Source organism: Pseudopodoces humilis, chromosome 15, assembly GCF_049639895.1.
Source record: "Pseudopodoces humilis isolate 2021_Gansu_Grassland_sample_001 chromosome 15, ASM4963989v1, whole genome shotgun sequence".
Classification (NCBI taxonomy): Eukaryota; Metazoa; Chordata; class Aves; order Passeriformes; family Paridae; genus Pseudopodoces; species Pseudopodoces humilis.
In genome coordinates, this window is record NC_142214.1 from 12,627,845 (window position 1) to 12,649,783 (window position 21,939).

General features: G+C 46.8%; 1 protein-coding gene across 4 annotated transcripts in view; it reads left to right on the top strand.

Annotated features, from left to right (window-relative positions):
* Positions 1–1,931: 1,931 nt before the first annotated feature.
* Positions 1,932–21,939, top strand: part of LOC102104844 (serine/threonine-protein kinase PAK 3) — a 77,983-nt gene continuing 57,975 nt past the window's right edge. Inside the window, exon 1 of one of the 4 annotated variants that reach the window (XM_014258769.2) lies at positions 1,932–1,994. The gene's annotated coding sequence lies outside the window, so the exon portion shown is untranslated. Of the gene's footprint in view, positions 2,035–21,939 lie in introns of all 4 variants that reach the window. The other 3 variants (XM_005530029.3, XM_014258768.2, XM_014258770.2) reach the window with 3 other exon arrangements.

A 21,939-nucleotide genomic window follows, 5' to 3' on the forward strand; every position in this document is an offset into this window, starting at 1 on the left:
AAGCTGCCTCCCTCTTTTGGAAGCCTGTAAGTGGGACTCACACTTCCCATGGCTTGTGGTACTCCAGGGTGTGGGGCTAGTAAATGACCCACAGTCTTTCCAAAGCCATCAGGAATGATTTTTACTCTGAAAGTAGCTGGGTACTACTGGTCCCCCATCAGCTCAGTCCTTTCTAGCTCTGGGCTGTTTTAAACAGCAGTTTGCAGCAGCCAGTGTGGTTTTCAGGGCTGTGAGCCTGCAGGGACCCTGACAGCTCCTTCAGCTGCATTCCGTTCCATGCTGCAGTCAAGAGACATTTCTCCAAAAGCTTTGCATGGACTTTGATAGGAGAGGAGCCAAAGGCCAAAACCTGCACTCTCTGCTAACTAACCCGCTTTGGCTCAACAAGAAAGTGTCCTCTGCAGGAGTTACCCCATTGCTTGTCCCAACCCTCTTGGATGCACACAGTGCTGTCACCAGGGTGGACACTACATGCAGCAGAAAATGGAAGCCCTCCTCTTCCATTGTTGAGGGACAGCAGATTTGCACAATTCCCGCTGACCTTACAGGATCCTGATCTAGCCACAGGCATAATTCTCTGAGGGAGCAGAAAGAGCACTGACAATTTGCTCAAGGGCTTGACTGTAATCATTGCAGAACCAGCCAGCTAAGTGACAGATTTGACTCATACTGGGAAAGAAAACCTTGGTGAGACTTTGGCTTACAGCAGGAGGGGATGGTAGTCAGGGCTGCTTGTCACGTCAGCGTGGACTGGGTAACTCAGTGAGTTCTTGCTTCTTGAGAACCTCTCCTTTGAACAAGCTGTAAAGCAACAGCCTGATCATGGTCAGAGAAAATCACATGGCATCTGGTGGGGTTCACATAGTTTGTTATCGCCTCTTGAATACATGTGGCCTGCCTTACCTTCTGCTGGCTGCTGTTGAAAAAGGTAAGTCTTCATTGCTTATCCTTGGCTGCTACATAATGTGGTATTACACATACTCTGTGCATCTCCATCAGGAAAAAAATTCCCAGCAAATCAAACAAAAAAATGGTCAAAGGTATGCTCACTTTGGTATGTAACAGCAAAACCCTTTCCCTTGGTGGCACTTGGAGCTGGTGAAGCTTCCTGCCAGCCCTGGGACCCAAGCGCAGAGCATGGATGGTGCTCCCAGCTCCATGCCCATATCCCTGTGGGCTCTGCCACAGAGATTGTAAAATTTGTCATGTTTATCTGCACTTTTTTTTTTCCCCTGGAAATATTGTAAATGTGAGATCATACTCATCAAAGCTGGGTCTGTTTCTACTTTTGATACCTTTCATGGAGGAGCTGAACTTGTGGATTCAGAAGGAGCAGAACAACCACACTTTACCTAGGGAAGCATAATTCTAAAAGAATGAAAGACGAGGGAAAACACAGACCGTGATTTTTCTTCTGGTGCGTCGGGGGATGTTTGTAAGGAAGTGCTCTCTTTGTTGCAGGAGTGGCCGGAGGTAGTTGCTCCAGCCTCACTCCTGCTGGGCTTCTCCCACGTTTGGATGCGGACAGAAGCCCACAGGCTGCCACATGCAGGTATCATCCGGGGGAGCCCCGAATTTCACGGTACATTTCCTATTTCCAGCAGACGACGACCAGGGAGCGTGATGATGCCGTTCAGGACCCCTTTCACCGCCGGCTAGTGCCGGTCCCGCCTCCCAGATACCCGCACACCTCCGAGGGGGCACCTCGGAAAGGGCTTGGAGGGCGAGCACCCCCCCGCGCCGCACTTTCCCTGCGCGCTGCCTTGAAACACGAGATTTGCCCCCAGCCCCAGCCCCGGCATGTGTGTCGTCACTGGCCGCCCGCCGCACCCATTGGCTGCGGCAGCGCCGCTGCGGCGGCCCCGCGACGCGCGGGGGGGGCGGGCGCGCGCGCGGCGATTGGCGGCGCGGGGGGACGGGCCGCGCCCGGGGGGCGCTCGGCGGCGGCGGCGGCGGGGGACGGGCGGGGCGGCGATGAGCGGCGGCGGCTCCAGGTAACCCCGGCCGGGCGGCAGTGAGCGACCGCGGCTCCAGGTAACCCCGGCCGCGAAGCAATGACCGCCCTGAGTTCCAGGTAACCCCGGCCGGGCCCTGCGGCCGCCGGCGAAGCACGGTGCCTGTGGCCGCGTCTGCGGCGCCCCGTCTCCTCCTGACGATGGGAAGATGACGCCGCGGGCAGGGCCGGGGTGCGCCGGTGCTGGGGTTGGCTCTGCGTCTCCGGAGTGCCGCTGCCGTCAGTGACACCTGTGTTGCCGGGCAGTCGGCGGTGACCGGAGCCCAGTGTCCTGCAGGAAGGATTCGCAGAGCCGCAGCTGAAGTTGTGTCAGCGCCCCGGCACCGGCCATGAAGGCGGTCGCGGTGCGTGTGTTCCTCATCTCCCAACAATGCCGCCTCTGGGCTGCGCTTCTGCAGAGGAGTGAGAAATTCTGGGCTATAAATAACCCCGCCTTTTTTTTTTTTTTTTTTTTTTTTTTTTTTTTTTTTTTTTTAATGGTTGTTATTGGCAAGGCGCATATGCGCATCCGATTGACCTTAGCACCTGCCAAGTTTTTTTCCCGAAATCCATTCAGGGAAGGGTGGTCTTTCCATGTGCATGCATGGTGATGCCTGATGCCACATTGGAGCTGGTCTCTGTGCTGGTTTGTCCCTTTGTCCCAGACTTGTACATCAGCCAGCTAAGGAAATGCTCCAGCGTGATGTCTGGCCGCTCCAGGCTTCCCTCCTCCTTGCGGGGGATGCACTCGGCATGAGTGGCCCCTTTTGCCGGTCACTGAGGCAGTTTTCACATCCAGTTTTCACCGATGCCAGAAAACGAGCCTTTTTCTAAATGCAGCGAGGTATTTAACTCCTCAGTGGAAGACTGAGAAAATTCAGGCAGGAGAAACCACGGCTTCAAAGTGAGCAACATCTGACAGATGGTGGGCCCGGGCTGGGAAGAGGGGGTTGTTTGGGGCCCTGCAGCCCTGGGGGGTGTTGAGGGGCTGGATTTTGCCTCTCCTCGCGTCCTTCTGTTTGCGGGGTGGGCACAGCGTGTGCCAGGAGTGAACAGCCTGGGTATCTGTCTGGAGACTTTGGCAAACCTCCTTAAAGGCTCCGTGCCCCTGGTGCCTTCGACCCGGCGCCGAAGCTGCCTTTCTCTCGGTTTTCTGGGCACCGTCGGGGATGCCTGCACAGGGAATCTGGAGGCCGGAGATCAGCATGGGCTTTGCTGAGCGACTTTAGGGCTGATATGGACCGCCTCAGAGCGAGGAGGAGGGGAAGGAGAACGGGCCTTCCGGAGCGCCGGAGCCAGGCTGCTGCCTGGCTGCCCGAGGTGGAGGGAAGAGGACGCTGCGGCTGGATGGGTGATGAGACTGGCTTTCCTGGCTCCTCTCGTGTGAATCCACCTTGTCTGTGGCTGTCAGGCAGGGCAGAGGGGGCCCGGGCACAGCTCCGGAGCCACCCGGGAGGAGGACGCTGTGCCGGAGGAAGTGGGGCACCGAGGAGCTTTGGGCTTCCAGTCACAGGTTACCCAACGATGTGGGCAGAATGTGGAGTAAATTAGGGGTCGGGGTAATGGGTTGTAGGTCTGTAGGGACATGGACTGGTGGGTTGTTCGAGGCCAGGGAGTGAAGGTTGCCGTGGCAGATTATGTGCACGGAAGGGAAGGTTTGCCGTGAGCAGGGTTTTCTGCAGTGAGCATAGGCTGGTGAGGGAGGGTGATGCTTGTATGATGGCTGTATGGAGGTGCATGGGTTGGAGCTGCATTCCTTGAGTGTGGACCTGGGTTTAGGAGCTGGTGGCACTGTACAGGAGGCTGGGGCTGGGGGCTGGCTGGCTTCATAGGCAGGGGGCTGCAGAGGAGGTTGTACTCTGAACCAAGATGTACATGGGTGGCATTTCTTCACTGAGTGACTCTGGATAACTAAAAGTAAGTAGCTGCTGTGGGCCCTGAGCTCCTGTTACAGCATTAAGTTTCAAGCCTCATGGGCCACCACTTGCAGCAGCAACAGTTTGGGAGGCAGTAGTGCTGCAGGAGGCAATACCCAGGTTGAGCTGCTTTGGTTGTCACAGGCCCTGGGCTTGGGCCTCATTCACCTCAGGGCTCTGACACAAGTGTGCTGGCTTTTTGTAGGGACTGATGGGGGCTTTGTGCCCTCTAAACTAACAGGCCCAGCGAGGAGGGTTTCCCAGAAGCTGGTGAGCATTTTACTGCTGACTGCAGGGAAGAGAACTTTACCTTTCCAGGTAGACTGTTGACAGTAAGCATCTGACCAGCACTCAGAAAAGGTGTGGAAGTTGGAATCCAGATTGTCCTGTGTGTGTTGAGCTGACTCACAAAGTCTGGAAAAATAAAGCTGGACACAAGAGGTTGTTTTCCTCCAACCCCCTGCATTTCTTTGCAGGTTTTCTGTGTGTAGTTACAGGGATAGTTGGGACACATGCAGCTCTGCAACATATTTTTGGCCATAACAACCCAGCTCTTGTGTTAGCCATCTCCTGGCCTGGCAGCTCCTACAGGAGAGCTGGTTTGTGGCGATAGTCCCATTCTCAGTTCCTGTTCCCTTTGCTTGTAGCTTTCTTCTCTTTTTCTTTTAATACTTTAATTGTGACTGTGGATCCAAACATCCCTGGAGCTGACAGTGTTCTGGGATCAAAACCAACTGGGAATCTGAAGGTCTTTCAGATCTGCCTACAACTCTCTCATTTTAGCTATGTCTGCATGGAACTGGTCACAGGGGGGATGTTGCCAGATTTGGCTTCCACTGCTGCTCTGGTTGGACTCCCTGTGATTTTGGGGCATAAACAGTGCTGTCACTTTGTGCCTCTCTGGTCTGAGTACTGATTTCTGGTTTTGCTGTGCTCCACAGTTGGGCAGGCAGGAGTCCACTGTGATCTTCCTCTTTCGTTACCATCTTTAGCTCATGCCGAAGGTGCTTGAAGCCTTTCTTCAGGAACTTAATGGGGAGGCCAGTGGTAGAAAGGGGAGAGAAGAGCGTGAATTAACTTTCACCTGCAGAAATGAACTTTTTCATTCACCAGTGCTATTTTGTGCTTGGCTAGGATTTTCTCCCTGTAGCTCTATTTTGCCTTTTACCTTTCAGACACAAATAGTTGAGCTTGTATATCTGCCTTTATGTTTGCTTTGATTTTCCTGTTACTTGAAGAATGGCATTAGGCTGAGTGGTAGTTAGTAGGTTTCACTGGGCTGGGGTCAGCACAGGTGGAGACACTGATGTAAATGTCTTATCTCAGACCTGGTGCCTGCTCCTGGCAGTAATTTTATAATGGAAAAATATGACAAAAGTGTCTGTGGTTTACTAGTGGATAGTCTCAGTGCTTGGAGTTCTGGAGATTGTTTTCAGGTAAACATCAGCAGCTGTAGCTTGTATGCAGTGAATAGCAAGTGTGTCACTGTGCTTTGAGGTAGCCAAAGGACTTCTCATTTTGCATGTTCAGTTGCACTGCTCCAGTTTAGCTCTGACAGTGCAGTGTTTATGAGTTGGCTTCCTAGGTTTTCTGAGACAGGGAATTGGGCTGCAAGGTGGCACTCACTGCCTCAGGTGGTGTGAGATGTGGCAGGTTGGGTGCACCTTGCTCTGGGCAAGCACCATGGCATCCTGCTGATAGTCATCCAGGAAGCCTGTGATGTTGATGCAGTCTCTTGCTACCCTTTTCTGGAGCTTTTGATCCCAGGAAGCCCTGGGCAGGGAACAGATAGGCCTACAAGTGCTCCAGTCATTGGTTTCTGGGTTGGGAGGATCTTTGTGTCAGCATATGGCACCAGCCGTACCTGCAAGTCTAGCTCTTGGAGCACTGAGCTAGGTGCACTTCTAGGTACTCTGATGTCCTGTCTTGTATTGTTCCTTCCAGAGGCAGACTTGGAAATCATGTCCCTCTTAAACAGGGGCATGTCCCATTCAGTTAGGAAACCTCTGCTAGGGATGTTGTTTTGTTTTGCTCTAAAGACTTATCATTATGGCTGTGTGCATTGAGTATTCAAGGGTAAAATAATATTGTTATATATTCAGTGTGCTCATTTCCCAACATTAGTTTAATTTTCAGTTGCTTATCTAGTAGTGTACCGACAGATGTGACTGAGTCTTGAATGATGCTGAACAAAGCATGTCTCTGCCCTGGAGTCTTTGCTGCCAGTTCCACAGTTGGAATAGTATTCAGTGCCTCCACGTACTGGATTTGGGGCTCAGTGTGGTGCTCTGATACAGCACTGTAAGGCTTACAAAGTAGGGGAATGGCAAAGTTCAGGTTGGATATACATCCTTTGCTCTGCTCTGGTCATGTATACTGTCTTATTGCCATCAGAAGCAAATTAAGGCAATTTGGATCCAAAACATGCTCAAGGAATCTTTGGGTAATTTCATGTTTCTTTATTGTCCTGGTGGCAAAAGTGTGCTTTCTCAGGGAATGGAAACAAAGATTTGGATATGATCCATTGACACCTGGCATGTGGACCAGTGGGCTCTGTGCTGTGGTCCAGCTTGCTGCTCATGCATGTACTTCACTTTGCCACAACTCAAAGTACTGCAATGTCATTTTTTTCTAGCCATAGATCTCCATAAGCCTGAAACAAACTGCTATTTCGACACTGCAGAGCCAAATCATTCTCATTTCCTTTCTAATCCTCAGGTATTGAAAATGCTCTGGCACCTTAGCAGACTCAATGTTGCTCTTCAGGATGTATGCACAGTTGGATGTATGTGATGAGGGCAGTACTAAAATATTTTCTTGTCATGTCACCTGAGTGGACTCATTACTCTAGACAATGCTGTTGAAGGGGCAGCAGCTGTGTGCCCATCTTCCCCCCCGTCCCCATCTCAGTCCATTTGATGGCATAAAAAAATCAGTTTCCTTTATTTAGAAAGGAAAGCACTTCTCTGTGTCTCTTGAGGGGAGTAAAAGGCCTAATGTTTTCCATTTTCTGTCTGCTACTTCTTTATTCCCTATTGTGAAGGAGAAAATCCTCCAGATCAGAAATCTTCTAGGCGCTTCCCTGCAGAGAGTCTTGATTCAACCTGCAGTGCCCAGATGCCAGCTCATATTTATCAGGTGCATCCAGCCACTCCCCAGATGAACCATAGAGCTACCTGGCGCATGGTAAACCTGAGAGGGAAAAACTGAAGGCACACAATTAAAATCCTAAGCAGTTGCTAAAGCTGTTTTTAATGTCTCCTGCCCTCATAGGCAGAAGATTGTGGACTTGGATTTGAGACGCTCTTGATGTGTCACCAGAAAAACTGTCATATGTGTGCTTGCAGAAATGGAGGCTTGGGAAATGCTTTTAATTGAGATTCCACTCTGCACGACACAGATTGTCATGCTTTGAGCTCAGGTTATTTTGTATCAGGGACAAACATTGATACCATAGCTCCTATTGGTGCATGAATATTTCAACAACTGAAACGATGCCTGCTCCAGAAAAGAGCTGCTTACATCCATGTTTGATCTCTTTAGCAAGCCTAGCCAGCTCAGGTTGCCATTTCCTACATATGTAGTCTGTGTCAGCTATGCTGTGCTATGACTCTTCTCTCTTCATTCCTGAGAATTCAGGCTAGGAAGAAGTGAGATTTCTAGCAAAAAAAAAGGACTAAATCAGACAGAATTTGTTCCCTTATTTGTTTATTTTTGAGGAAGGTACCTTGCACTTTGTAGGATGCATGCACCAGAAAGAGGTGGGGTAATATTTGGAAGTATCTAGAGTGGCAGTCTGCAGGGACAGTCTTCTCCTTTCGTTTTTGCCCCACATCTTGTACCACACCTTCTCTCCATGCTGTTATTCTCTCTCCACTTCTTGCAGTAGGGAAATGCAGAATCCTTCTCTTCATGGGCACTAATGAATAAAGTTTAGTGTTTCAGAAGGAGTAAGCTGAGAGTGGAGTCTTATTCTTTTCTGCAGTATATTGACAGTTCATACACATGGGTTGTGTCCTGGACCATTCTTGAAATCTATTGTGATACTGAAATGCTGGAATTTCTGCTACCTTTATGTGTTTCTGGAGTAAATTGTCCACAAAGCATCTCTAATTAGGGGGCACTTCTGTTCTCTAATTAGGGGGCACTTCTATGCCATAACTTACAATGCAAACAGAGCTTTTGAGCAACCTTCTCTTCAGGGCATTCCCTGTCTTCTCCCATGGTCTGTGGAGCACTCTGGACACTCAAGGTTAATTCCAGTCTTCTTCATGTAGTAAGGAGAAGAAATAAGAATCTGGTTACAAGGTAGTTTTCCAGTTCTAAGTCCTTGGTTTGATAAGCTCTCTTTCCTGTCACTTAGTGAAAACAGCAGCACATGGATGAAAGTCCCAGGCCCACATGACACAAGAGGTTCGTTACCTGATTCTTGAGTACTTTTTGAGCTGCATTTTGTGTTGTTTGCATTGCTTATCTCAGCACAATGACAGAGCCTGCCCTTACGGGTACACCTGAACACATGTGGCTCTCTGAGGATTGCATCTATCCTGAGTGTTCTTGCTTGTGTACTGGAACAGGAATTATACATATCTGTGTATGTATCCACATGAAGTCTGGTAAATATAGTCCCCAAATCAACCCATGATAGGACTGGCTTTTGGGCAAGGAGAGGAAAAGGTTGTGCTTCTGCGTAATCCAACAGCCTCTAAAAGCGCAAGTTCTCATCAGTCTGGTAGCTTTTGTTGGTGAGGTCATTAGGCAGAAGACACCTTGCACTGGTCTACCCTGTAGTGCTGGTGAGGCATTGCATTGTGATCCATGGAGCTGGCCATGTCTGACTCCTGATTCCCCTTGCTGTGGAAAGTGAAGGTCAGGCTTCCTTATGTGCTCACTGGAATGTTAAGTGTTGGTGTCAGAAGGCAGTGAGCAGTAGGTGCATGCGTCTAGCATTTTCTGCACTCTGAGGATCTCAAAGCACATTTTCTGTGAAAGCTCTTTTAAAGATTTACAATAAATGCCTAAAAGTCAGTCCCGGAAAAAAAAGCAGAGGTGTTAAGGCAGGGTCTGACTGCCCCAGGGGGTCTGGGTGCCAGCTTGACTCATGTCAAACACACTGGAAACAAAAGGATGAAGTCAGATGCCCAAGGTCATCAGTAGGGTGCTGTCAGAGCAATGAAAGATAGCAGTTAGAAGTAAACATGATTGAAGTTTTGTGTCCTGAACTCACTGTGGGGAATAGTGGTGTTTGTGTGGCTGGGAACATTGAAAACCTAGGCTCGTAGATGCCTAAATGGGTCCATGGCAAATAGTAAGAAAAATTTCTGTCCAGCAGTGTCCGGAGAGAAGAGCCTTGGCATCCCTGAGGCTGCAAGGCTCATTTGAAACACACAAAGTGAAGGAGGGACATATTGGATGGAGAATTGCTACTTGTGATATGTTAGGTGTTAAATGCATCTGACACAGGGAGCTTGAGAAAAGGTCTGGATTCAGGATCGGCTTGTTTTTAGCAGAAATGTTCTGTTCTGTGACTGCTGTGAGCAGAAAGACAAGGCCCCCCAGCCCCTGCTCAGCTGTTGCAGGCTGGTGCCAAGCTGAGTGTTGTCAGGTAGCCATTTCACTCTACACAGGTGGCTGTGGAATGCTGTGAGATTTGGAGTGGAAGATGTAGGGATCCCTGGCTTCTGGGGTTTTAAAGGTGCTTTAGACCCCTTGCATTGCTTTTTGCTTTTAAATGTTTGGGAGGGTGTCCTTGTATGTGTATATATCATATGCAGATAGATTTTGAGTTGTGTGTTTTGTCTGAATTTAGAAAAAGGAGTGATTTGAAGAAAGAATCCTCCAGGAAATGCTGCTTTTGCAAGCACAGGCCTCAACTGTGATTTTTGGGGGAGGAAGGAGTGGGAATGAGGGGGAGGTTCACTGAGGTTTTTTCTTGTTGCTTTTTGGGAAAACTCCAGCCAAGGCCTACATACAGTCGGATGAATCAGCCTCCCTTTTGCCATAAGTAATTAGCAGCTCTAGCTGCAATGCAGTTTTGATGTATGCCTAATACACTTTTCCTTAGTTAATTGAGAAACACTGCAGTAGATGTATGATGTTGACTTGGCCTGTGTATGGAGTCTTTGAGCTGCTAGGGAGATACTGTAGGCTGCTTCTTGAGAGGCTGGAATTTGCTGCAAATAATATTCCATACTCAATTCTGAAGGCTGTCATTGCTGTTCATCTGCTATAGAAAATAAATTTCCTGTCTCATACCCATGTAGAGAGCACTGTAAGTTGGCACATGGCACTGGACTGAGTAACAGGGTTTCCTTGGACCAGTCTGATTTTATAACAACTTCAGCAGAATTTTCATGCTCTTAGATGAATGGCTGTTCCTGTGCTGACAAATAAAGCATTTTGGCCATCTCATATTCCTGTAACAAAACGAAAATCACTTGTTTTCTAAAGCATCTGGTGCCAATTCAGACTCAGAGCTTTCTGTGTCTGCTCTAGGATTTCCACTGGGCTCAGAAAACTCACCAGACAAACTCAGCATTCACCACTGGAAGAATATGGAGTAACTGGAGGGCTTTCTTCTCCTGGAAACAGGACATGGAGCAGTTGCCCTTGGCAGGCTAAGACTTGCCAAATGTCTCATATTTCCTGTTGGAAGCCTGCTTTTACATGGAAAGACTATATTACTTTCACAACTGTAGTCATCTATTGGTAAATATTAGCTTTAATAACATGCACTTCACTTTATCAGAATATCAACAGTGTAGTGAAATGGATGTGCTGTACTGGAGCAGTAGTATCAGTATTCTTTTACTGTTTTTAGTGGTAAATACTGTAGCTATTATTTTCATAGCATTTGAAAATTCATTAGAAATAAGTACCCTTGTGGAACCCACAGTCAAAAATGTGATTATCTCAGCCTTGGAGTTTTAGCCATGGCCCAAGCTTTACTAAATGTTGTCTAAAAAGAGAGAATAAGCCTGGCCTTGAATTATTCTTTTATGGGATTGCTTCATTGCAGGCAGCATGTGGCCTTCCTCCAGTTAGTGTGAGGTGGAAGAAAACAGGTACAAATCTAGTCTTCACAAGGGGAAGCTTCACAACTGAAACAGTTGGCTCTGTAGCATTTTGCACCTGAAGTAAAACACAGAAATGGCTCTTTTGCCACGTACCTTTGTAGGGTACAGAAAGGACTCTTGAATGTTTGAAGATACAAACACATAGAAAGCAGCATGCTCCTTTCCATGCGTACTTAGCAGAGGAGCACTCCTACTTGTTTGATTCAGTGTGTTCATTTGTCTGGAGATGGGTTGTATCAAGGCCAGCTGGGCTGTGTGTATTCTCTCTCCAGTTCACTGGACAAGTGTTTTATGTTTTCTTCAGCATAACTTTAAATGGACATTATTTTACCCCATTTTGAAACGGAACTGGTATTTTTACAACTCAGGCTGATATATAACTAACCTTTTTCTTTCCTCAACAAGGTCATTACATCATGATGCAGTAATCCTGTCTGTGGGATAAAGCATTCTCTCTCTGTGTCTCTGTCTGTTGCTTTTATCTGTGTTTGTATGCATGGTGGGGAGGAGACATGAGTGAAGAGAAAAAGTTTTGATTCTGAACAGTTAAACTATGTTTAGAGAGAATAATACATAGGTTGTGAGATGCAAAGGGCTTTTGTCTCAAATCTATTGCTTTGATACTTTATCCACAAAGAAAAGCTCCATAGTCTCAAGTCAGAAGAGCCTGGGGATGAAATTACACCTTTGCCAGGCTATGACAGGTTAAACTTTATGGAGATGCAGGTAGGAAATTATCCGCAGACTGAATTGCAAAGGAGAGCTTTAAAAACCTGCTGGGGAGATTAAGTGAATAAAAATATTCAGTTCTTGTGTCCCTCTTTTTGTCATAGTAGAGCAATCTGTGAAGGAAGGAGGGACATCATTGTTATCTTGGTTTCAGCCCAGAGGAACCTAAGGGATGGGGAGGAGTGGCACTGTGAAACAGGAACAGGAAAGAACAGGAGCCAGCAGCAGGACCCAGGCATCTTGCTGCCTGTCTCATTCCCTGGCCATTAGACTAAGCTGCCTCCCTGCTTGTTGCAGTTTCTAATTTGTCTGTGTACTTTCTCTCAAGTCAGTTTATACTACAATAAGCCATGGCTAGCCTGGGATGTGCCCAGTGAGGTATGGTTCATAACTATTTTTGATTCACTTACAAAGGGATTAGGTGACATGGGTTGCCTGGACAGCAGGGGCTGTACTTGATGACTCAGTGGGTCTCTCTCAGTCCTGTGTAACCTGAAGTGATGCCATCTAAGCTGCAGCAAGATGCCAGTGATGTAATTTCAGACTGTCTGGCCTGAGCACCAGTGAAGGCTGGGAGGCTGTGCATGTATAAGACAGGCTGAAGCAGAAGATAGACAAGGTTTGATTCAAAATGAAACCAGGTGACTGAGCAAAATAGAGCAGGAATATTAGTTGTTGACTCCATCTTTCACTTGCTCTGAGGGGAAATAGCCCATACTTATTTTCCTGAACAGCTCTGAGTCTGTTGCAGGTTAAGACAACTAAGTTGAGTCACCATGTTGTAGTGTCTCAACAAACTACTTAAAAAGATGTCAGGTCCTCTTTGTGTGTGGATGCTAAAGTGACAGAACTATCAGAGAAATATACCTAAAATCACATGAAGACTTCTCTGTTAGCATCATACCAGGTTTATGGCAGTGATAGAGTCTTCCAGGCTGGAAGTGATAGACACCCATAGCTGTCAGCAAGACAGGGCTGTGATGGACCCCTTGCAGGTCATGCTGTGTTGCAGTCTGCAACCTCAGGATCTCGTCCAGGGAAACTGCAGGGTTCTGGGGACCAGCATAGAACACCAACGAAATGGGCTTCCGGTTCATGAAACCATTTACTCAGCATGGGAACAAACTCAGATCCAGAACAGAGAGCCCCGAACAAAGGCAGAGCCGGGGTTTTTGAGGGACAGAACTCCCGAGGGTCTCCACCCCTTGAGGGTGGAGTTCAGGGTCAGGGACCACTAGAAACACAGCACGGGAGAAACCCCCCCAGTGACTCAAACCCAACCAGAACTCCTGGGCCACCCATCACAAGGGGTTTGGGGTGGAACAGTGTAACTCTTTGTCTCCCCCGAGGCAGGTCGCCACAATGCTGGGGTGGGTACAGTGCTGCAGTCACATGCTTTTGCAGCTCTCAGAGCAGACATGTGCATCAACTTGCTTGGAGTGCAGGCAGAGAGCTCAGATCAGGCTGGGCCCATCTGTAGAGACTTAGCTATGGCTGAGCAGTCCCTGCTCCAGTCAGAAGGGACACCAGTAATAACCGCAGTATCCTTAAGACGATATTTCTATGCTTTGTACCTGTCCTTAATTTATTAAATCCCCAAATCCAGGAGTCTTCTTATGGAGATTACATGGCCAACAGTATTTTCATCCATGTTTTATCTGTACTGGCTGTTGATGCAGGTAGGCTCTGTGTAGCTTGGTCCAACGTCAGTGTTTTAATGGAGAAGGGGAGATTTCTAAATTAGATTAATTGATTATGCTCTTCTATAATTTTCTGTTACTAGAAAAATTCTAGCAAATGAGTGTGTATAATTTATTTGCATTATATTGGTTTGTGTCTATTGTATTCAGTGCAGGGTCTCAGTGTAGTGCAGATGAGAATGTTTTGACTCAAATTCTAGGGGAATGACCCATGTTTGAGAAAAACCATGGCCAAAGCAATACTTCCCATTTCTTTGTTTTTCAGCAGCCATTTGTTATATGGTAGTTTTGACTTTTTTCCCCTGCCAGGATGAATTTCAGAGCAGCATTGATTTTTGTTTCTTCGTATAACTTGGGATTTGCTGAGTTACAGGTGACAGCAGCTTTCACCTGTCCTTAAGGGGTCATTCTGCCTATAAGTGTGTGTTTAAAAGCTGCAGAGTCACATCTTAAAAGTCCTCTAAACATGCTTAGCTGAGTGTAATACCTTTCCTTTTGCACTTAGTTTTAAAGCCAAATATTATGAAAAAACTGTCAGTGCTTTGATATGGGTTCCTAATTTTCTCATTGATGCTATTAATATTGCATGCCCAGTTACTCCGTGGTGGGTGTCAGTGCTCTGTAACAGCAGCTGTCTATGAGAAAGGAGCTGCTTCCTGGTATAGAGTAAAATTTAGGCCAGCTGTGAATGCTGGAACCACATCTTAGAGACTCTTCCTCTGGGCTCTTCCTCCCCTGTGCTTTGCCTGAGCAGAATTTCTGGTACTCAGAATCCCACAGCCTGTGGAGCTGTATTTCTGTGTTAATGTGTGAGCCTCACACTCTGAAGAGAGAAGGTAGGGCCCGAATTACTGCCGCACTGTGCTTGTGCTGGTGGCATTCCAGAAGGCTGGTTCCCCTCAACTCAAAGGCTCACCCATGCTCTTGTTCAATTTGAGCAGTACTTGAGATGTCTCCCCCTGCCCCCATTCAGCACAAGTGATGTTTTCTGTAATTGCAACTCTGGCCTGATACTTTAGAGAGCCAGTTTTTCTGTGTTTTTTTTCTGTCGTGTTGGGGAACACATTGTCTCTCTATCCTTAAGCTTTAATTTCTAGGCATATAAGCAGGTTAGAATTGAGAGAGCAGGGGAAAATAAACTCTAAGCAGCATCCCATCTAAGTCTTAGATATAGAGAATGTGTGTCTTTCCCTATGTTGAATTGTTTTCCAATTAAACTTCTGGGATCTGAATAGATTTCCCAGCCTGTGTCAGAGCTCTCAGAGAGGACCTGACAGAGATTACTGTTAGCAAAAGCATAGTCTGTCAGTACCATTTTCTTAGTCTGAATTAACTACTTTGGGGCATCATGATGCACCTTCTAACTTAGAGGACAGTCCTTATGAAAAATAATGATCATTGGCCAAATTCTGCCTGCAATTATGTGTTCTGTCCTCAGCTTTTCATTTAATTTACAGAATTGAGGTTTATAAAATAGCTGTGTTTACTAATGCATCAATTCTTATCTTGATGCATTAGTAAACATCACATTAAACATTAGTAAACATTAGTGACATCCTAGATGACATTTGCACTCAGACTGTGGTCTCAGGATTTCTGCTGATTTCCAGCACACATTCTTTCTTTCTGTAGCTACCTTCAAACTCCTTTCCCTCTCGCAAGATTTCCTTTTTCAAGAGTTCTTGGGACAGGCATTTTTCAGATCACCACAGGCACAGGCCAGTTACTCAGAAAAAGGCTTCAACCCTGGAGGTGCTTCCATATAGGCGAGGAAAGAATAAATACATGGTTCTGTTCTCTATGCAGCCTTTGGAAGAAAGAAAACTTAGTTATTTTTGAGGGCAAATGAACCTTCTGCAAAGTCTTGGGAAGTGATTCATCTCCATTTACACTGTCTTCAGTATCAGCTTGTCGGATTGGGATTGTATGTTGTACTTTATGGTATAATGCCCCTGAATGTAAATTAGATCAAGACACTCTTACAGTTTGCAGCGGCCAAAGTTATATTAGTGCTGATGATAATGGCTGAAAGAGTAAAATGATTACTGAGATAATCATGGCTGAGTTCCAACAGAAATACTGACTTCCATCTGAGCACTCAACTTCTGATAATGGGCCCAGCTTTCAACTGCTGTGAGACTTTGCTGAGCTGGTAATGATGAAAGCCCAGAAAACTGGCACAGATTCTATCTTGGTGGCTTGTCAGATACTGGCCACATGGAAATGTTTTGTGGGATGAGAAATATTAGAACAGGATTTATGTGTTTTTTCCCCTCAGACTTTTATGCCATACAAGTCAGTGGAACTAGTCAGAGCCAAAGGGGCAAAACAGCTTTCCTCTTCAGCTCACAAGGCATCAGAGATTTGTATTATCTGATGTGAATCCTTTTTCAGACTTAAAGGAATACAGCCCCAAATCCTTCAGCGGTTCCCAGTTTTTTCATTGCAGATACCAGAACCACTGTTTAACCACTGCTGTGGTGATCTTGGAGGCCAGGACCTGAATGGTCTGTGGAAGCACCAGGAGCTGTCTCAGTCATGTAGGGTCACAGAATCAGAATGGTTTGGTTTGGGTTGGAATGGACCTTAAAGATCATCTGGTTCCAACCCCTTGCTATGGGCAAGGATGCCTTTCAGGAGAGCAGCTTGCTGAGAGTCCAAACTACCTCGGCCTTGAACGCTTTCCAGGATTTCCACTTTTCTGGGCAACCTGTTAAAAATAATTGAATGCTTCATGAATTTAGGTGGGTTCTTGGTAGTAAAGATGTTAATCTTGGCCAGGCCCTGAAGGTAATATACCATATGTCCTCAGTAAGTCGAAGTAACTTCTCCTTGGAAGATGAGTAGAAGTATTTGCTTCCCATATGGATGATAAGGTACATGCAACTGGAGGTGGATTTCCATAGGAGCTGATCACTCCTTCCATGTGCACCTGAAATGGCCAGTAATTTCTCTGCTGCATTACTGTGAATCCCATCATATTCCTTAGAAATTTATGGATAAGTTTAGCACAGGAATTTTGTCCCAGGGAGGTTGAGGTATGAATTTAGGTGGAGGCCTTGAAAGAGGAGCAAATGAGCTGTGCAATGAGGTCTGGAAGTGTTTTCTGATCAGGATGGTATGTCTTTCTGAAGGAAGAATGAGAAGAGCAAAGAGGACATGGAGGCTCTGTTTTGTTGGTAGATGCTATTGACTCCTTCATAAAATCCTTGATGAAAGAAAGAACTTTTTATGGTGGAAAGTGCTCATGCCAAGTAAAACAACAAGAGGTGGTGGCTTGAAATAGAATTAAGGTTTTCTAGGAGAAGCATGAAATGTGTTCTATTTTCAATGCATGCCTTAATGCCACATCTTAGAGTTTCCTTGATAGCATTTCTAATCAGCAGGCACTTGTCCATTCTCTACCACTATTAGCTGCAGCTTAATGATACATAATTGTATTGGTTCTTTATCACTCAACTTGCCAAGTTGTTTATGTCTTGGAATGCAGGACGGAGAGGAGAATTTATTGCCTCACTGTCTATTGATGTTCTGCAATGCAAATACATAATTTGCCAAAGCCTTTGGGAAGGTGAATTATCAGAAATTGTAGGCAACTGCACATCTAGAAGTAAAGGCTTTGCATACTGCCTGTACTGATCATCTTGCTGAGTCTTTTTAATGTCACATTACCCTACATCCACAGAGTTGGTAAAAAGATTAGTGAGAAAGCTGAATGATAAATACCGATTTTTGATGTGTGCACATACATACACATAAATTGAATTTTTGACAGCTGTTGCCAGCAAGCCATCAAAGCAAATTTTTTTCTGAGGATTGGCAGGTAGAGTAGAGGTGTGTAATTCCTGAGGTACCAGAACAGCTGCGGTGTTCTCTGCTGGGGCAAATGGTGATGCTGCAGTTAGATGGGAGTGCATCTTTCTTCCAGCTTCTCCATGGAAGACAGTGTGGGCCAGCTGCTCAACAGGGCACTTGTTGCTGGAGGTACCAGTGTCCTGTGCTGATGTGCTGGCTGGAAAAGCAAACTTGGAAGCACCTTTCAGAACTGCAAGCATAGCTTTGGCAGCAGAGTAGATGTTTCTTTGTTTTACAGCCATAGCTGGTCTATGACTGCACAGATAATTTGGCTTTGACAGACACTTACTCAACCAGCTAGCTCCTTGGAAGTAAACAAGTCCCCAAGCATGTTATTGATAGGCTGATTTCAAGTTCAAACAGGAGACCCCAGCCAATCCCTTTGAAGCCTACGTGCACCGATATCATTGGCCATTGAGGTAGGTGGAGTTTAGATCTGTAACCAATCACGAGTGTAAGAGCAGGTAATTAGAAAGCCCTAATAAAAGGGGGTGCCTGAGAATAAAATCTGGCTGTTGCTGCATTATCTTGGCGTCTTTATGTCACATTCCTGTCTCCGTCATCAGTGGCAATTGGTGACCCCGATGTGATAGAACAAGCTGCCGCAGTACTGCAAGGAGACAGGGAGCAGTGGAATATTGCTGCAGGCAGTGGGATTTGCTGTGGGTGGCCGGTAAGGCTGCAGAAGGTGGCAGAATATTGCAATGGGCAGCAGAATTGCTGCTGAGTCCTGGTGGAGAAGCGCAGTATTGCTGTGGGCAGTGGAAAGTGCTGCAGTAGGTGGCAGAGTGTGCTTTGTGGGTATGGACCCTCCTTTTGTAGACTGGAGACGCTGCCAGGAACATGGGAGCATAGGCTTCTGTGCCAGAAGACTCTATACTCCAGGTACGGACTTACAATTTAAAGAGAGAGGGATAAAATTCAACAAGTAGGCTTTGCTAGCCCTGCTGGCATGGTGTGAGAGCCACGAACTGGATGTTTCTGAAGGGGCTACCCTAGACTTAAAAACTTGTAAGTGGGCTGGGCAACATATACTTGCTGTAGCCTCCATTGGTGATGACACAGCCATCAGTGTTATAAAGGCATAGAGGCTTGTGCTGGACTTATTAAAACAGTTAAAAGATGAACAGGGCGTGAGAACAGCAGAGGGGATGCAGCAGGCACCACCCCTTGAGGTGAGTGGCAAAACCAGGGCTACGGCAGAGACAGCAGGAAGCATAGACACCAAGCCCGGCAGAGCCACTATGGCGAGTTGTGAAACCACCGCACAAAATCATGAAGTCTCCCTGGGCGGGGACAACCTGTCAGTGGAGCACCCTATGACCTCTGGAGACTGTACCACCACTCCCTGTGGGGACATCTCCCCAGTGGAACATTCCCCAGTCAGCCAGGACCCTGCCACCAACCTGGGTGGGGACACTCTGCTGACAGGGCACACTGCCATTGAGCTGGGCAGTAGGGATGCCAGCAGCAGCAACACTATTTTAAATGAGCGCTCTACCCCTTCTCCATTCTGTCCTGCCTGCCAAGACCCTGGAGACTGCAACTGGGTGCTTTGCTATTCCATGTCCTGCCGCTTCAGTTGAGACCACCGAAAGCATGACTGCCTGCCTACAAGATGGCTAGCTTCTGCAGAGCTACACCTGGCCAATATGGAATTGCCCCTGGCTGTTGCCAAGCGACACCCAGCTGCTGTGAGATGCCTGGCCATCATGAGATAGCTAGCTGCTGTGGAATGCCTGGCTGCCACTGTGAAGAAGCGCCTGTCACTGATCGCTGCTGTTGCCAAGCAGCATCTGCCGCTGAGCAGTGCTCTGTGACCTCTCCTGACTGTAGCTTTGTCACTGCACCGCAGAGGTGCTTGGCTCTTGCAGGAGCAGAGCTCCCTACAGTTCCAACTATGCCTGCCCAGACCATGAGCATGCCAGGACCACCTCCTAGAGCTGCCTGTCCCATCCCCGAGACTGCACCCTCTGCCCAGCCTCTGTGGGGAGTGTCCAGCTGTCAGGGTAACTCATGGGGAGGCAGAAGAACTGTGTCATCAAAAGTTTTGGAGACCCAAGTGAGTATTGTAGTCAGAAGTGGTGCCGCAGTCCCGAGCACTCCTCCACTGTCAGAATTGGAATTTTCCCTGGATTGTTTACTGGCAAGGGACATGAGAGAGAACCAGGGCCACCATCCCTCCATGGAGCCCTGAGATAGTGTCACCATTGCTATGTTGCTAACTGCCCTGCCTGATCCTGTAACCATATGGCAAAAGGTAAAACAAGCAAGCCACTATCGCGGATAGGGACTATGAAGGGGCAGAACTCATTGACTTACCCATGAGGGCTGGGAGCCAGAAGACAGTTCACTGGCAGTTTATCCCATAATAAGAGGCAATGGAACTACTCCAGAGAAATACACCCCTTTCCAGTGGCCAGTTCTTTCCGAACTGCGTCAGCTAATTGTCAAATGTGGTTTAGGTTCTAAATATTGATTACTAACATGCTGAGTTTCTTAACAACAGGGGACGTAATTCCTTTTGATATAAAGCAGTTTGCCAAATTTGTGTTTACAACAGTCCAATATATGGTGTTCAAACTGACATGGAGAAGCAGCACTGAAGAACAGAAATTAAAACAATCTAGAAGTTCCAAGAGAAGACCCATGTTATGAGACAGGGGTCTCTGTGCTCTTAGGACTCCCACCAGTGGGGGATCCACAACTCCAAGCCAGGCTGCATCCATTAATATTGACACAGGTAAAGGAATTGGGAATGCAGGCTTTATTGAAGATAGCAAATATGGCACATCCTAGCCAAACATATTCCAAAATCTGAGAAGGAGTCAATGAACCATATTTACAATTTATAGAAAGATTACAATACACTATGGAAAAACAAATTGTTAATGTTGAGGTCAGAAATCAACTAAGTTTACAATTGGAAAGGGACAATACCAGTGATGACTGCTGAAAGGTCATAGAACTGCTACCAAATGAAAACCCATCTCTAAATGAGTTAATAAATGCCTGTGCTAAGGTTGGTTGTAGTTCTTCTAACATGACCATGCTAGCAAATTCCATAGCAGCTGCTGTAAAGGTAACACCTCAATGCTACAGGTGTGGACAGCAAGGCTATCTGAGAGCAAACTGTCCCAAGTACACTCCAATGGGGACATATCAAGGACAAAGGAATATAGTCATTAATTGCAATCGATCTGGGAAACCTGGTCATATGGCCAAACAGTGCAAATATAAAATCTATAATAATAAACAATCTTTTAAAGAATCTTTTAAGAACCAGGGAAATGGATAACCCAGTGCAAGGAGGAAACACATGAAGACAGAAGCATCTCCTCACCTTCCTGTGCAAGTTTATGTGACCAGCTCATGGGAAGGACTTGAGGAACAGCTGGAATGGATGTGTCCACCTCCATTGCAGTAGCCATAAGCAACTCAAAGGTACATAAAGTCCCTCGAGGCCCAGGGACCTACTGGGAGAGGATTGAGTGCACTGTTAATTGGAAGATCTAGTGTCACAATGCAAGGTATCTGTGTGCACCCTGGTAATATTGACTCAGACTTTACTGTACAGTTACATGCTATGGTTTCCACCATAGTGTGACTATACCTGAAAAAAACAGAATTTCCCAGCTTACCCATTTTAAGTCTTGTGTCCCTAAAACAGACACCAGGGTACAAGGAGACCAAGGCTTTGGGTCGACTGGAGAACCCCAGGTATTTTGGACCCAGGTTGTTGGTGATCAGAGGCTCAACATGGTGTGTACCACCATGATGCCTTGGGTAAGGCCCTCCAAAATAAAGGTCAGTGGCATGATTGACACAGGGGTCAATGTCACCATCATCTCTGCCCTCACTTGGCCTCCATCGTGGCCCACCGAGCCTGTGGGATCCGTTGTTGCTGGTCTCGGAGGGACCACACAGAGCTGTTCGAGCAGCAGCAAACCTGTTTTGGTAAAATATCCTGAGGGTCAAACAGCTACCATCTGGCCTTACATCATCGCAGCACCACTCAGTCTGTGGGGGAGGGATGTTTTATCTGCCTGGGGAGTCCAGGTGGTACAGGTGCAATAACAGGCTTGCAGTGAGACACTTCTCCAGGGTCAGGCTGTTCTTGGTATAAGCAGTTTATTATTTAGGTAGAGGCTGGAAGAGATCCATTTACGCTGCCAGCCATGGCGTAAATGTGCTCAGAGAGGGAGAGAGAGAGTGGAGAGATGGGTAGGAGAGCATGAGGGTGAAAGGTAACTAAGGGGGTAGAGAGAGAGAGGGGCAAGAGGGGGTAAGAGAGTAAGAGTGGGGAGTAAGAGAGGCTAAGTACGAGGGTAAGAGAGAGTAAGTTAGGAGAAGAGAGCAAGTTAAGAGAGCAACTAAGTAAGAGAAGAGAGAGTTTAAGAGAGCTAAGTTCTTGTTACAACACATTATAACTTTTTCTATAGTGAATATTCTAATTCCCAGTGAGCAACCAGTATATGATACATATTCTATAGAATTTACATATAGCCTACAACAACAACTACATTACCATACAGTGTTACATTTTAAACTGTAAAAGCTACTTTTCAAATTCTTCTCTTGCTGCTTCAGCCTTTGGATTCATTATCAGCAGAAGGGTATTGTTTAATCAACAGTGATTCTCCTCCAGCTGGCTAGGCTATTGTTCATTG